Below are 17,765 nucleotides of genomic sequence, written 5' to 3'. Positions count from 1 at the left end.
TATGCAAACTACGAATGGCCAAAAACGATGCGGGCGTGGTTCCATATGTCACCGTGTTTAATTTATAGTGCTTCAATCTTTCACCAGGATTTTCTCTCCATACTATGCGTTGAAGATCTCTGAACTCAGCCTTGATCCAGACTTGCCTGTACATTTTCTCGATATCCGCCCCTATTACAAAATTATGATCTCTAAATCGTAGCAAAATGGCATACAGCTCATCCTGGATCACTGGCCCGCACTTCAACATTTTATTCAAACTTGTATTGTTAGTTGTTTTGGCACTCGCGTCAAAAACAACTCTTAGTTTTGTGGTCGTACTGGTCTCTTTAATTACAGAATGATGAGGCATATAATAGGTTGGGCTATTACTCTCAATTTCATTTTCTGGTATTTCTGTCATGTGTCCCAACTCCTCATACTCCTTCATAAAGTCACTATATTCCCTTTTAATTTTTTCATTGCCAGTCAATGAAATTGAGAGTAATAGCCCAACCTATTATATGCCTCATCATCCTGTAATTAAAGAGACCAGTACGACCACAAAACTAAGAGTTGTTTTTGACGCGAGTGCCAAAACAACTAACAATACAAGTTTGAATAAAATGTTGAAGTGCGGGCCAGTGATCCAGGATGAGCTGTATGCCATTTTGCTACGATTTAGAGAGCATAATTTTGTAATAGGGGCGGATATCGAGAAAATGTACAGGCAAGTCTGGATCAAGGCTGAGTTCAGAGATCTTCAACGCATAGTATGGAGAGAAAATCCTGGTGAAAGATTGAAGCACTATAAATTAAACACGGTGACATATGGAACCACGCCCGCATCGTTTTTGGCCATTCGTAGTTTGCATATGTCCGCTGATGAAGAACAAGAATATTTTCCAGAAGCATGCAAGGAAATCAAACGAAACTTTTACGTCGATGATTATTTTTCGGGGTCGTCAACGATAGAAGGAGCAATTAAGTTGAAGAATGACATTTCCAAAGTTTTATCCAAATCTGGATTCAACTTGAGAAAATGGGTGACTAATAATAAATCGATATTGGAGCAAAATGAGAATACTTCTATCAAGCATTATCTTGTAGAAGATAAAATGTCTAAAATTTTAGGAATCGCATGGAATGTCGAAAATGATAGCTTGCAATATCTTGTGAATTTTAAGGATGACGATAAATGTACCAAAAGGAGTATATTATCAATAATTTCCAAAATATTTGATCCACTGGGCTTGATAGGTCCAATTATCATAACGGCTAAAATTATAATGCAGAAATTATGGAGTGAAAATCTGGATTGGGATGAACCAGTTTCAGAATCACTATTAGTCCTTTGGAGAAAATTTTGTCAAGAATTGCCTGCAGTAAATGAGATTAACATACCAAGGCATGTAATGTGTTTTAAATCTGTTTTTACAGAACTGCACGGCTTTTGCGACGCATCGGAGCGAGCGTTCGGTGCTTGTGTCTATCTCCGTTCTGTAGACGAAAACGGAGATATTAAGTCATTTTTATTGTGTGCTAAGTCAAAGGTCGCACCTTTGAAAACTTTGACTTTGCCTAGGTTGGAGTTGTGCGGGGCTTTGCTGTTGACGAGACTTATGAATAAAGTGACAGAGTCTTTAAGTTTCAATGTAAATAAAATGTATTATTGGACAGACTCAAAAATTGTGCTAGCATGGATTTCTGTAGAGGCTGCTAGTTGGACAGTGTTTGTGGCGCACAGGGTAGCGGAAATACAGCTTAACTCAAATGTTAGCAATTGGAATCATGTAGATTCAGTGAATAATCCAGCAGATTTGATTTCGAGAGGATGCGTCCCAGAAAAATTAATGAATTCCCAGTTGTGGTGGACAGGACCCTCTTGGTTAAGTCAAGAATCCCGAACGTGGCCAGATGGTTCGTTTTGTTCCGAGGTAGACATTCCGGAGCAGCGAAAAACCATACAGGTATGTACTATTATTGAATTGGACCAAGATATTTTTGTAAAATTTTCTTCTTTAATAAAATTACAAAGAGTTGTAGCGTTTTGTTTAAGGTTTTATAAAAATGTATCTTGTAATAAACGTGAGAAAATTCTAGGGAGTTTGCAGGTTAATGAGTTACAGGAATCTCTTAATTGTCTTGTAAAAATTTCTCAAAGTGTTTCGTTTTCAAGGGAAATTCATGATTTAAAATTAAATAAGCCCATTCAACGGGGAAGTAAAATTTTGGAGTTAAATCCGTTTTTTGATAAAGACAATTTGTTAAGAGTGGGTGGACGATTAAATAAATCTGTGGCTTCTTATTGTCAAAAACATCCTGCTGTCATTGATAATAAGCACATTTTAAGTAAACTAATTATCTAATATGAGCATAGAAAAAATTTACACATGGGACCTCAAAATTTGTTGTCTAATATAAGAAATAAGTATTGGGTTTTGGGCGGTATAAATACAGTAAAAAGGGTTCTTAGAAATTGTGTCATTTGCTTTAAAGTAAAACCAAAGGTGGTTGAAGCTGTTATGGGAGATTTACCCGAGCAACGAGTTGTCCCTTCGAGGCCTTTTAGCAGTACTGGAGTTGATTATGCAGGCCCATTCTTAATAAAATCTTCTCAGCTGCGTAATTCTAGGAAATTAAAGGCTTACTTGTGCCTATTTGTGTGCTTCGTAACCAAAGCAGTACACCTTGAAGTCGTTTCTGACATGACAACCGAGTGTTTTCTCGATGCCTTTACAAGATTTATAGGTCGCCGTGGTAAATGTGTTAATATTTTTTCGGATTGTGGAAGTAACTTTATTGGCGCGAGTAATGATATGTCTGAATTTTTTGAATTTTTAAAAAACCCTAAAACTAAAACTAAGGTTTTTGAATATTTGTCACTAGAAGGTATAAAGTGGAACTTTATACCTCCAAGATCACCCCACTTTGGAGGATTGTGGGAGTCTCATGTAAGGCTAGCTAAATACCATTTGAAGAGGATAGTAGGTAATGCTTGTCTGACTTTCGAAGAATTATCAACTGTTTTCGTTCAAATTGAGGCGTGTTTGAACTCTCGTCCATTGAGTCCCCTTTCTAATGACCCTTCGGATTTAATGCCTTTAACGCCTGGACATTTTTTAATTGGCAAATCATTATTGGCTTTACCCGAAGAAGATGTTCGCGATGTAAAATTTAACAGACTAAATCGCTTTCAATATTTAAAACAATTAGTGCAACATTTCTGGGACAGATGGTACCGGGAATGTTTTAGTGAGCTTAATAAGCGTTCAAAGTGGCGTTACCAAAACGGACCTAATGTGAAAGTTGGTGATATGGTACTTTTAAAAGAGGATAATCTTCCCCCATTACAATGGTTGATGGGAAGAATTGAACAGGTTTTTCCGGGTTCGGACAATGTCGTACGCGTAGTGCTCGTTAAAACGTCAAAAGGTTCGGTTAAGCGTGCGGTATCGAAAGTTTGCGTTTTGCCATTAGATGCTTAGGCATAATATTAGTATTTTTATGATGTAATATTATTAGAGTTAGTGTTAATTAAAAAATAAGTAACTAGTTTAAATAAGTTCTCATAATATGTTTGCATATGCATTTTGCATTAATTATGTTTTAATTTTGTTACTGTGTTTGTTAAGTAAAAATTTTTATTTTTTAAAAAATATGTTTGTTGAAAGTGAGTCCTTTCAAGGGGGGCGGTATGTTTCAGTAAATTAAATTAAGTAGTGCCAAATCTGGCAACAGCCAAATCACCTGATCCTCAGGGTCGGCCGCCACCTACGACGACACATTTTCAGGAGTTCAGAAGTTCAGTTCAGTTAGTTGAGTAAGTTAAGTTTGTGGTATGTAAGGATGTCGCGCGGCAGCCACCACCGTGACGCATCCCAATTCATGCCATTGTTAACCCTCATTTTCAGTAATATTTCGCAGTAAGTGAATAAAGTAATAAGTGCAACGCTCATACTTAATTGGTTTTATTAATAAATTAAATATACAGTCCACAAAAAGTAAGCAGTAAAAAGAATAAAATAAAAGTGTAATTTAATAGCAACAGAACCAGCGACGAAATAAAATAACCCCAAACAATCAGGAACATTTAGAAAAAACTAAATCCTCTAAAAACTTATGGCGAGGCCTGCGTAATTTAAATATTAAGACATCTAAAGAAATTTCAGGGCTTCCTCTCACCTTATGTAATGCCAATGCAATAAATAACTACTTTATAAATATTTTAATAAGTCTAAAAACTGTCAAAATAGAATTAATTACCACTCTAGCAACAAATTTTTCAATCAAACATTTAGTTTTGTCTTAGTTAATCAAGATACCGTCTATAAAATAATTCGAAATATTCGGTCAAATACCTCAGGTTGCGATGGCATTTCGTTACAAATACTACACCTTTGTCTGCCACAGATTATTGACCATATAACAAATATCATAAATTCTTGTTTAGAATCAGGCTACTTTCCACAGCCTTGGCGTGAGTTAGTTGTGTGACCCATACCTAAAATATATAATCCCGAATCCCTACAGGACTTGCGCCCTATAAGTTTATTGCCAATAATATCGAAGGTTTTGGAAAGGGTTGTCTATGCACTGTTGTCATTTTATCTTACTGATAATAACATACTTCCAACTAAAAAGTCTGGTTTTAGAAAGAAGGATTCAGTACAGCTACCACCCGCTTGAACATTATAGACAACATAATAAGAGCTCTCGATGAAAAACTGGCCGTAATTGTAGTTGCTTTAGATTTTTCATAGGCTTTGGATGTAATCGATCATGACTTGTTAGTAGCCAAATTAAAATATTATGGTTGCAATGAAGTTATTCTTTCTTTTTTTAAGTCCTATCTCTGGAATCGTACTCAACAACTACGTGTATAATAATAACAATTACTTCGATTCGAAACACATAATTTCTAGAGCTCCTCAAAGATCGATTCTGGGACCTCTTTTATTTTTGCTATATACTTCGGATCTTCCTTTAGTCGTAAAGAGCTCTGAGGTGTACCAGTACGCTGACGATAGTTAGTTAATTCATTATTTCGATCCAGATGAGATAGTAGAACAGGCTTCTGAAAGTATAAATAGAGACCTAAACTTAATCTTGCGCTACTCGAAAGAGCACAATCTTAATATTAGTGCCAATAAGACTAACGTTTTACTTTTTGCCAATAAAAATCGCCGTTCTAACGTTGCAAAAAATATATACATTCAATATGATAATAACCCCTTGGCATTTGCTGAGAGCGTCAAGATTCTAGATTTAACTATTGATTCTTCTTTAAGATTCTAAGGATATATTAGTGTTGTCTTGCAGAGGTGCTATGTGCGTATGCGTTTGCACTATGCTAACAAATATATTTTAAATTTTAAGACATGAAAAAAACTTCCAGTATCGTTAGTGTTATCTAGTTTAAATTACTGTTTTATCGTTTAGAGAAATTGATTCCAAGAAATGTGATTTATGATAGAGATATAAGACATAAGACTCTGACTTCGCCACACCATAGCACAGCTCTTTTCTCACGTAATTATACTTACGTTGCCGTAACAATTTCTAATCGATTTAGACCTAATTTTTCAATTCCAATATCTCGCTTTAAAAATAATTATATAATTTTGTTCTTGGAGGAACAATTGCATAATTAGTTTTTTGTTCTCTGCGGATTTACAAATGTATTTAATTATTATTTTTTTGTCTCAATTTGTTCTTTGGTTAATTTTTATATTACTATTACTGCTTGTTTGTCATTTGTAATAATTATTATTAGGGTTAAGAGATAAGAGTAGCTTTAGCTAATCTTCGCTTTTTTGGGCAAATGTAATGTAATATGCATTTGATACCAAATATAGATATATTTATTTATTTATATTCTGGGTTGTTCTTTTTATTGTAATCAAACTAATATTCTATATTCTAATATAGTAGAACAGGTAATAAATCCGTTTAATGTAAGTACCATAATATTGTCATAAAATATAGCTCTACATAGAGAGTTATATAAATTTATTGTAAAAGAAAACATCAATTAAAAAAAAATTATAAAAAAAATAATAAAAAAAACTTAACTAATTCTAAAAAAAAGGTAGAAAAAGCAAAACGAGAGAAAGAAAAAGGGAAAAAAAAACATTGTAGTGGAATAAAGTTGCAGAGCTGCCTTTATGTAATAGCGTTGATTTTAGGGTGTATAGGTTTAATCTATAAGTAAATTGGTATTCTTTGTAACAAAATAACATATTTAACTATGTATATAATGTTTTCAGTTAAATTTGATCTGATCTCGGTGGACCTAAAATATCATTCGTTTTAAATTTGAAAAAGAGAGTACCTGTCCAGTTGGTTTAACTAGTGCCAAAAAAGAAAGAAAAAAAATTTACATGTGGGTGAAAAAGATACAAAGAAATTCACAGGATGACTTCTTTCTGAAAACCACTGAAACATGTACTACACACATTATGAGATGGACATCACCTCTTCTTAGCGTTGTTGTAAATAGCTGCATATCTTTTATCAAAATAAATAGGTAGATCTCTTGTTGTTGGATTTTTAGTTAGAAAATATCTTAAACTAATTGGTATATTTCATTCTGGCCGATCGAATGGATAAACTTACAAAAGGAAAATTACGTTTTATTACGATAATACAATTATAATATAGTTAATTCTATTCTTCATGTTTGCTCGAGACCTGTTTTTACAAAATTTAACTCATCTGCCTATGCCTATTTATATATATATATATATATATATATATATATATATATATATATATATATATATATATATATATATATATATATATATATATAATATATATATATATATATTATTTTCATCTATACGTTAGCAAAATTAGCCATTTAAATAAGTTTTTTAATACCTTCTCAGTTTTCATAATTCATTGGTACTCTAATTCAGTTTGGTCTATCCCAAATAATTACCTCTTAGCTAGAAATCCGTCATTAGCAGTAAACAGCCATTGAGAGCATTACAGAGCAAATTATTTCCTCATAAACTCAATTAAACAAGTTGATTTGTGTTCATTTATTTTCTCTACGGATTTATCAATTTCAGCTGGTAATGCTTTCATAGCAATATCGATAATTGGATCCCTTTAATTTTCTCATTTATTATCAATTTGGTACACAATAGATTTGCTTCAATTTTAACCTATTTTAGTAAAAAATATTTTTTTGAATTCATACATTTTTACAAACCTTAGACTTTAGTCTTAAGTAAGTAGTTAGAGAACTACTTATTTACTACGCTACGAATTACCGATAAAACTATTTAGAATGTATATAGCGCAATAATTTACGTATTCTTCTAATTAACTTAAAAAAACATAATTTATTACTATATACTTTGTAAATGGTAATTCCCATAACCAGCTTCTCTGTGAAATAGAGCTTTGGCTGAAAATAACCCTTCGGAGGAATCAATCAAACTGTAATTTCAAAGCTTTCGTTCGAAAGGTTCGGCGGGTTGACGTAATGTGTGTAATCGGAAGAAGCTCGATCCCAAATCCAAACACGTTTACGTTTTAGATCAACATTAGCAAATTGATTTTTATACTTATAAGAAATTGTTTCTCTAACTTATAAAAATATGTAATTTCTGCTTCCTAATACCGAGCATTTCATTTAAGGTTTTTAATTATGTAAGGAAAATAAAACTAAATAGCTTGATTACTGATTTTTAGGTGTTATCTTTTTAGCTGTCTATATCTGGCCACCCACTTAATACAATTTTACATACAAGATAATAGAGTAATTTTATTATCATCGAGTAAGACAATATTGTTTTAAAAAAACATTAGTTATCTTTCGTAGTTGTTGGATTGGTTTGCTCTTATTTTGTGCTTTATAGGTTTGTTCGTTAACTTTGGTATGAGTACTACTTACGCTTATTTTAATAGTTTTACCTAAAAGGTCTACTTTTTAGCAGTTTATCCAGATTGAGCACATCAATTAGGTCTCAATTTAGGTTATTTTATTGTAAATTCGGGTTGTCTAAATTTTCTAATTTTCGAATGTACCTGTCTGCTTTAACTATGAATCTTTTATTGATATTAGTGGTCTCCATCAGCCAAAACAATCTAAGGTGTTCTAAATATTTCCAAATCATTCTGCGTCTTTAAGAAGGACCAAGCTTTATAACATATTAACCAGTTTGTGTGTCTCTTAAAAATTTATTATTAATAATATAGGTATAGCTGGACATTCAGAGCGAATTAGGTAAATGTTTCATAATTCGGCACTAGAAAAAAATTGTTCCTAATATAATATTGTGTTTCATGACGCAAACCTGATTTCCATTACATCTGGCATTAGAATCAAAAGATATCTGTAAGCCAAATTTAATGGAGGCCTTTAAACAGAAGTTAGGTCAAAACAGTTGAAATTAAAGGAGTTTGAGGAATAAGGACGACACAAAAAATAGAAAATAGAGCAAGAGGAACGAGACATAATAAGAGAGAAAACTTAAAAGAAAGAAACCATACAAAAAATAAAAACTCGATTAAGGATGACTTAAAATAAAAATATTTTTAAAGCTTTGACTTAAAGATTAGAGCATGGAGCAGCTTTGCAAGCAACTTCAGGATCATCCCCGATAAGACTAATTAGATCTGCGATGAGTGACCACATGAACCGTCTTAAAGGCTTGAGTCGTTTTTATCCAGACGACTCACGAAAGACTTAAATGGCCATTACGGTTCTGGAATTATAACGAACAACAAATTGGAATGAAGTTTGGGGAATTGGCGTTTGAAAACGCGGATTCCCCAAACTTTTGGGGACAGACCCAAAAAATTAGGAAACATTCGGTGCTACCAAGCCCCAAGTATAAAATTAAACTATCTGCTTCTGTACCAAGAAAAGTATGCGTAGTACAGAATCAAGTCAGGTTATTACAAAGCTAAACATCGTAATTCATTGCAGAAATTTTCCACCACTAAATGAATCTTAGAGCCAGCAAATGTAAAAAAAGATCTCTATCATTGGACAATATAAAGCCAAAATTATCATTGGCTCAATAATATTTTAACAGCAACTACTGATGGCAGAAATTACAGAGAACATTATATTAGGCTTAGATATTAATATAACGCCTAACAATTTCCAATGATTTGAAATTAAGCTGAAACAACCATCAGAAATATTTGCATATCCCCGTAGAAGCATCAACTGTCCTAAAAAGTAGCATGTTGATGTTATCATCATGAGTTTTTGGTCTTATGTTTAAACTGAAGTATCAAGGAATTCCAAAGCTAGAATGGAAAGAGATGTTAAGGTGTTAAAAAAACTTCGGCAAAAGTGAGAGAAAGGCTTTACTGGTTGAACAGTCATAAATATGTTAAACGCTAGTGCCGGAAGTGTTGTTTCAAAACTGGATATGTTGGTTTGATGTTTCTAGAAAGATAAACTTAGAATAAGGAAGAAACTTTGAGTCAAAGTATTCTAACAAGTATGCCAGAGTCAATAAGACGCGCATAAATAGCCTACACCCTCAGTCTGATAGAATATTTAAAAGATTTTATTGTAGTCTTAAAACCTCTTTAAGAAGTGTGGAAAACTCTAAAGCATCTAAAACTAAGCAAGATACCTGGTGTCATTCATGCGTCTACTAAAAAAAGAGCAGTAAAACTTTTCTTCGGAGATGAAATTTGTTTGTCTATGGATTTTATTGTTAGGAGACTCGACCAAGCTAAAACCCTTGAGGAGTACATTAATCATCTTCAACGTTTATGCGTTAAAATAATTATAAACTCAAAAACGTTTGTAATAATTATTAAACAGGCGCCGACTAAACTTTATCTGAATGACAATCGAAATGAAATTTTTAAACATTATCTTATCGGATACGTTATAGCAACTTAGGTAGGCCCAGCTTTTTACCCTGGAGATGATAATTGATCGGACAGATTAAACTTAAGATGGTAGACTTGAGACGAATACTTTAAAAGGATACTAATTTTTCATACTTATTATACTGTTTCGCTCTTATTTTAATTTAGATTCGTTAGTTAAGTTTGCTAGTTCCCTATTTCGATCCCATTTTAGAATATAAGGTTATTTTAGTATAATATTCGTCCCTATTGCCGTAAGTTAAGTTTTATGTGATTTTTGTAATCTTGGAATTTTGTAAATCTTGAAGTTTGAATTTCCTAGATAATACTTACTCGCTTAACTCTCAGTGTTCTCTTGAAATTATTGGTCATTATCAGCCAAAACAATCAGAGGTATTCCAAGCATTAACTAATTATTCTAAGAATATTTAAATAAACTAAGCTTTATGGTATTTTAATCAGTTTTGTTGCTTATGTTGAAAAGTCAACGTGAAAAATTTGTAATCTGGCGTTGACAATAAAAAGTACAAAAAGTAATAAAGTTCCTGGTAAAAACATATTACATACGTATTCATAAGTGTGTTTGTGAGTCCCCTTACAATATGATTAGTTATATTTACGAAGCTCTACTTAACCAAAAATTAATTTATAAACCAAAACTACCTAATTCAAATGACTTCTAATCAAAATTATTTAATCATTTCATTATTATACTAAGAAATTTAGAGACAACAATAAAAACTTCGAAAGCAAGCGTACTTAAGTTAAAAGAACAATTTCTTAGATATAAAAATAACTATCAGTCAAAGGATGTTATGTTTCAATTTCATGTCATTTCGGTTTGTGTCACCCTTTTGCACCAGGACTTTTTGTAGAAGTAACAATTCATGCTTTTCTCCAGAGAACGACGTTAAAGACTATCACAGCACACCAATACTTATACCCCTGTAAGCCTAAAGACAAATTCAAACATGCTTGGAATAATCTTTCAGTCTAAGTTATCGAGTCCGCATGTCAGCTTGGTATTTGCCAAGCTTGTCATATACTAGGCATGTCACTTTTTTAGAGCCAGCACGAACAAACAAATAAAAATATCTTTTTGTCCTAAAAGTCTATTGAATGGCTAGAGAATACTTTGGCCGAATACCGATTAATGGTTCTATTCATGCGTGTCCTTCTGAGTGCAAGTATATTGCAGCAGTCCTTGTTTTCTTGATTCCAAGTGTTTTACAGATCTCGAACAAGTTAGATTTATAGCCAAGATGTCCTTATTATCTGCTTCTGAGTGGAGACGGGCTGGCAAATAGAAATCCTGAGGGACTGTACAATATACATGGTGTACGGACTAACGCAACGAAGCCTTAAATTTTTTCTGCGGTTTATAACTTGCCGTGCATCATTTTATGCATCAATATGCCTTATACGCCTTTCATATGTCTGTCTTGCTATTGACCCAGTAAGATCGTTTCTCAGGGTCTCTGAGGAACTTTTTCACAGGGTCTTTGCTACTCCAAGATGTCCTCCTGACATACTGGCATGGATTTTCTCTCGCAACATTTGTCAGTTCAAGCGATTCAGGATAGACTCCGCGATGATGAAATGAGGCAGCAACTAGTACATCCAGCTAAGTTAATAGATGCACCGATACATATTTCTAAATTTTAAGCTGCCAAGAACACGATTCTCAGGAAGGTCACGAAGGTCGGGATTCTAGGAGGGAACGCCTTTAGAGAACGGGAATATGGCAAAGCAGCTCTCATAAGAAGGCACTGTTCAGAAGGCAGCAGGAAGGCTAGTTCACTTTCGCCAAACCGAAAAACTAAGGAAGGTCAATAAGAGGTGATCGCCAACTTATATTCAGCAAATACCGCCTAGGTCTCCTCTGTACAACACCATCTTAACAGTGTTAAGTATAATTAGTATTCATATATAAACAACTTTTCGTCGACATGAGTGTGAATGACCCTTCGCGGTTGATAAAGCAAAGGCTTATACTATTAAGGATTTGGCAGTATGGCATTGCCTTTATAGGATTTTGAACTTACTACCAACATCATGTAGAGGAATTTCCCAACATCGCAAAATCATTTACAATGCTAAAAGAGGAAGAATGCAGACTTTAATGGTCTCAAATCTATCAGGAAGCTTTTGATTAATTCAAAGAGCTTCTTACAAGCGCACTTATCCTGAGCTATCCCTTACCTAAAGCAAGATTTGTACTGGTTACCCACGCTAGCAATGTGGGCATAGAAGCCGTAATGTAACTATTGTGTTACCCGCCGCGAGCTGCTAGCTGTTCTTAAGGCGATGGAGCATTTCTACAAGTAGCTCTATTTGAGATAATTCCTGCTGCGAATTACTCATGCAGCTTTATAATAGCTTTTACATTTAAAAATCAAAAGTATCAAGTGGCAAAATAAATAGAGAAGCTACAGGAGTATGAGTTTAACACTGGACACCAAGCAGGGCAAATTCATAGAAATGCAGATGCCCTATCAAGAAGACTCTGTCTACAGGACTGTCAAAGGATTGTCAAAGGAGAAATATCCTTATTTATTAAGAACCACCATCGTTGGCGATATTTGGCAAAATGAGGATTTTATAAAAGACCAATAGGTATCTATACGTCTATACGTATAATATAGAAAGTATCTAGGCAGTCCTAAATTGGAAAAAGAAAGAAAAGGCGCCAACTTGGGAAGAAAATGCCATGTATTCTCTCAGTGTCGAGTCGTATTAGGTACAATCGAACTCCCTAAATTTGGATGGTCTCTTGCGGCAGGAATAGTAGGAAAATAACAAGGACGGCAAAGAGGAAAGAAGTCAAATGGTTCGGTGCGTAAATGTTGGTGTGAATTAAAATACTCAATATACAAAAATACTCAATTGATTTATTATATAGGTAAACACGAAACACAATCGCTTAAAACTACTGGAAATACTTATTTACACTATATTTTATTTCCTACTATCTATTTCAATTTAAAACTCGCGACCTTGGTGTGCCCGCCGCTTGCTCAACCTTTATCGTATCCTCGAGTTTAGGCGACAAAGGAGATATTCCTGAATTATGGAGAACAGCTGGCATATTCGCGTATGTCAGATAATTACACTGTTTTTTTAATTTGGTTGGTTAGTAAATTCAATAGATATAATTTAATTGAAATTTAACTTTGTCTTAATATCCCGAACTGTTAAAAAGCACTCTAAATTTTAAGATTCAAGCCGTTTCTTGGTTTTGCTAATATCATAAAAGGAATGAACCTACTGTTTAAGAGCACAATAAAAGATAAAGAACTTTTGACAATAAATAGAAGTCTAAATCTGAAACAAAAGGAACTCTATTTAAATATTCAGGACTTTAGTGTCTTTCCGGTTCTTCGGAGTTGTATTAACTGCGTAAATTAGTAAAAGCCAAGAACAAGATGACTGTTAAAGTTTGCCTAATTGCATATAAGGAAGTAAATAAATAATAGTTAAAAAACGTTTTATACGTCTGTAGAGAGTATAAAATGACAAGTTAAAAAAATAAAGGAAATTATTGTTTTTAATTAGAAATTAATACCTATTGATTTTTCAGTTTGGTTGATTTGGCTTGATCTTTCATTGCTTCTTTTCATTAATACTTCTTTTCGGCTTCTTTAGAAACTGTTATTGATATTAAGAAATCTTAACAAGAATCTTATCAGACAAATTTATGCACTTTCTGTCGGTTACATTAAAGTTCGGTATGGAATTTTAGGGTAGTTAAAATTTATGCGTACACGAATAATATAGAAAGTGTTTTTTGGTAATACGGAAGACTTTAATATAAAATACTACTACTGGGTGGTATTTGGTTTATAATATTGAAACGTGTTGAAGCTAAATGTATCCTAGTAACATCGTATTGTATATAAAGAAATAACTACCTTAATAAATATAACTATGCAAATAAAACCTAGATTTTTCCAACACTAGGTCACAATTCCTTAATGACGGCAGACTCGGTCACTTCTCACTTGTAACGAAGGTACAATATTGATTAGCTTAGGCAGTATTTTACCAGAAAGCTTTGCACCGTTAATATTTAATTCCAGAATGTATAATTTATCTAAAAGTGATGTGTATTTTAAGCTTTACCTATAGGTTATAGGTGGCTGGTAATTTTAAACATACCAATTATTTATGATTAACCAACTTAAAGAGGTTTCTAGAACTGAAAGTACCCAGTATAAGTTAGATTTCTAATGGGTACCTCCGTCAACTGTGTTGCCATCCCTGGTCTCCGTTATTTTCAATCCTGGTTATTTTTAGGACGATGAGGAGCACTGAATGCCTAGAACCGATAGTTTTTCATCACTAGAGTTTATGTTTTTCAGTTATTTTCATGAATTTTCTTTCACTTTATGTATACACTGTTTACATCTCTATTTATACAAGGTCCTGCAAGTTCTAAAGCGTACATACCATAGAAAGGCCTTTTAAAAGAAGGGACATGCCTTGTTGTGCAATAAGCATGATAAACTATTGACAAAAAACAAAGAAAAACACAAAGTCACGGTCTCACAACATGTAATTAAACGGGCTACACGTGTTTCACTCTAGTTAGAGCATCATCAGGCCTAAAATAAAAATAATACTTAAACAAAACTAAAAACTTACATAAAACAATAAAAAAACCTTTAGAAGCCATCCACACACTTCACAGTACATAAATAAACAATAATTTTAAGGTTATAATTGTACAAAGCAAAAAATAAAAAATTAAAAAGTGGTACGCAACAACATAGACTCAACGAGAATTGAACCCGGTACAACAAGGTTATAAGTACAAGTGTAAAACCTATCGGCTATACGGACCTAATGCTAAAACAACTTAACACGTTAGCCAATGTAAATTGAAGAAAGTGACAACAAGAAAAATGTTAAACGATACTTAGCTAAATTAAATTGTTAAAAATTAAATTAGGTTCAAAAGTAAACACGTCATTCACACACACGAGAATAGGACTCTTTTTAGCTTTTGTAATTTCCATTTTCTCCAGAAGGTCAAGCTTCTTACCTTTAGGGCAATCATGAAGCATTTCAGCTCCCACCCCCGGCGAAAAATTATAAGTAGAGGCCAGCAAATGATTCGCAAACGCTGATTTGGTATCACTCACATTGGTATTTTTAAATTTTTCAAAAAGCGCTACGTGTTCTTTAATGCGTGTAGAGATTTTTCTTCCAGACTGGCCAATGTATACTGCGTTGCAATCATCACATTCACTGCGTTGCAATCATTCCAAGTCTGACGACGGTACCATTTAAGTCCGACTACTATTCCGATTCCTACACATTTGTTGCACTAAAGTCGTACTGTAGCGTACAAGCAGAGTACAGAGTATTTTCCGGTTTTTCACTAGTAATTCTCTTATTATTTAGAATTTGTTCTTGACAGTTGGTGAATTAGATAAGATACCTGTTGACAGTCAACCCACATTCGAAGCATAGCGTTTTCTATTTGTTATGCTAAGGTATTAACAGTTATGATTATCCTTCCTCCTCGTTCGCTTTATTTACTTTTGGAACTATTTATTTTTTATTTTTAAGGGTTTAGTTGGAGAAATGGTCAAATAAAATCCAAGCTTTTCAAATATTTTCCTTTAATTGACAACGTTTTGGCCTATATTAGGCCTTCTTCAGGATAAACAGAAATATCAAAGCCTAGATCTAAAATATTATGCATTATAGTTAAGTACATTGTTACTTATGCACAAACAGTGACATATTCCTTAACAACAAATACACCAAATACAATCTATGACCACTATTTTCTATTTGTCACAAATAAACGAAGAGCTCTGATGTTTCTGTTTGCCCTGAAGAAGGCCTCATATTTGCCGAAATGTTGGCAATTAAAGGAAAAAATTTGAAAAGCTTGGATTTTATTTGACCATTTATCGAACTAAGCCCTTAAAAATAATTAAAAAAAAATTGACTGAGTAACTAAAACAACACACAAAATCAATTAATTTGAAACTGTTGTTTGAGCCTTGATCTTTCTTCGGTTTTGTAGAGCAAACAGTAGACGCCTTTAACAATTATTACTTGGGCTTATCTTTCTTTGGTTTTATAAGGTAGGTAATACCCGGGTTCATGCGATGCTTAATTGCCGTTGAAATTTTGACCGAGCAGGGGTATTGTCATGAAGGTGCAGCTTATCACTATCATGAATGTGATTTTTCTTACTTTGCTTGTTGATGCTGAGTTTATGGTTTTTTATTCGAACGTCACCCGCTTCCGTAATCGCTTATATACAGTGTGTGCAAGATAATAATAATAATAATAAAAATAATAATAATAATAATAATAATAATAATAATAATAATAATAATAATAATAATAATAATAATAATAATAATAATAATAATAATAATAATAATAATAATAATAATAATAATAATAATAATAATAATAATAATAATAATAATAATAATAATAATAATAATAATAATAAATCGTCTTTATTTAACAAACCCTGCAAATTACAGTATTTGCCTAAATAGGCGAAGATTAGCTAAAAGCTACTCTTTATCTCTTAACCTATCCAGTTTAAAAAAAAAAATAAATAAATAAACTAAAATTAATACTAATTTAAAGTAAAACATATGTTCCATCAGCTAAGCAACAATTAAATAAATTTACCGAGAACAACCAATCATTGTTGTTCCAAAAATAGATCTTTATAGAATCTTCGATAAAAATAAATGGTAAAATAAAAATTTGGCCTGAAACGATTAAATAGAATGACAGCTTGATAGGTGAAAGAACGTTCAAACATTGATGTAGTATGACGTGGTATTGAAAGTATATTATACCTTATATTACGACTATGAACCTCAGTTCCGTAAATCATCTTTTCACACAAAGACACAGGTGTGCGTGTTTTAAATAGGCGATATAAAAATACTAATAAATACAACTTAAATATATTCACAATTTTTAGCCATTTAAGTTGTAGTATAGCTTGTGATAAATGGTCGTATTTCCTAAGATTATTAATAAAACGACAACATGTGTTTTGAATACGCTGCAAGCGATTTTGCGTTATTCTATCTAGACATGGGTAATACACAATACAATAATTAATGATAGACATAACCAAGGATTCAGAAAGCTTTTTTCTTGTTTTTTAATTTAAAATACTTTTATTTGCATAAAGCATTCGCAAGCGTAAATAACATTTTTGTAATAACATATTGCAGTGAGCCCTAAATCTGAGAGATGTGTCAACAATGAGACCCAAAATTTTTACGTGATTTGAAAAAGTGAGAGTAGCATTATTAAGCGTAATATTAAGTGTATTTTTTATATTATGTCGTTGATTGCGACCCGCAAATAATAGAACTTTAGTTTTAATAGGGTTAATCTGCAAATTATGTTCACTGGAGAAATTCATTATCTGCTCCAAATCAAAATTAATGGAGTCTGCTGCAAGCTGAACATTATGTGGATTAAATAGGTGAAGAACCTGAGTATTGTCCGCATACAGGTAGACGTCCGAGTTTAAGGCTACATTAGGTAGATCAGAGGTATACATTAGGAACAAAAGTGGCCCCAGTATAGATCCCTGCGGTATCCCGGAAACTATTATTTTTGATTCAGCATATTCATTTTGTACCCGTACTCGCTGCGACCGTCTCCATAAATACGATTTAAAAAACGATAAGACGGAGTCATCACAACAAAAATAAGACAACTTGGCAACGAGAAAGTCATCATCAATCAAGTAAAATGCCTTTGAATAATCCAATGCCACCAAAATCACAGCCAACTTTTTGTCTAAGGCTGTAATGATATTATCTGTAATATTTAGAAGAGCTCTAGTAGTGCTATGACCTTTTCTAAATCCGGATTGTTGAGCTGGCAGAATATTAGTCTCACAAAGGTGATCCATTAGTTGATTA

General features: G+C 32.9%; 1 protein-coding gene across 1 annotated transcript in view; it reads left to right on the top strand.

Annotated features, from left to right (window-relative positions):
- The window catches only part of LOC126734533 (cell adhesion molecule 1-like), a 415,458-nt gene that overhangs the window by 230,796 nt on the left and 166,897 nt on the right, over window positions 1-17,765 (top strand). The window lies entirely within an intron of this gene.

The sequence above is a fragment of the Anthonomus grandis genome, chromosome 3, assembly GCF_022605725.1.
Source record: "Anthonomus grandis grandis chromosome 3, icAntGran1.3, whole genome shotgun sequence".
Lineage (NCBI taxonomy): Eukaryota > Metazoa > Arthropoda > Insecta > Coleoptera > Curculionidae > Anthonomus > Anthonomus grandis.
This window is presented reverse-complemented; position numbering and strand designations above follow the sequence as displayed.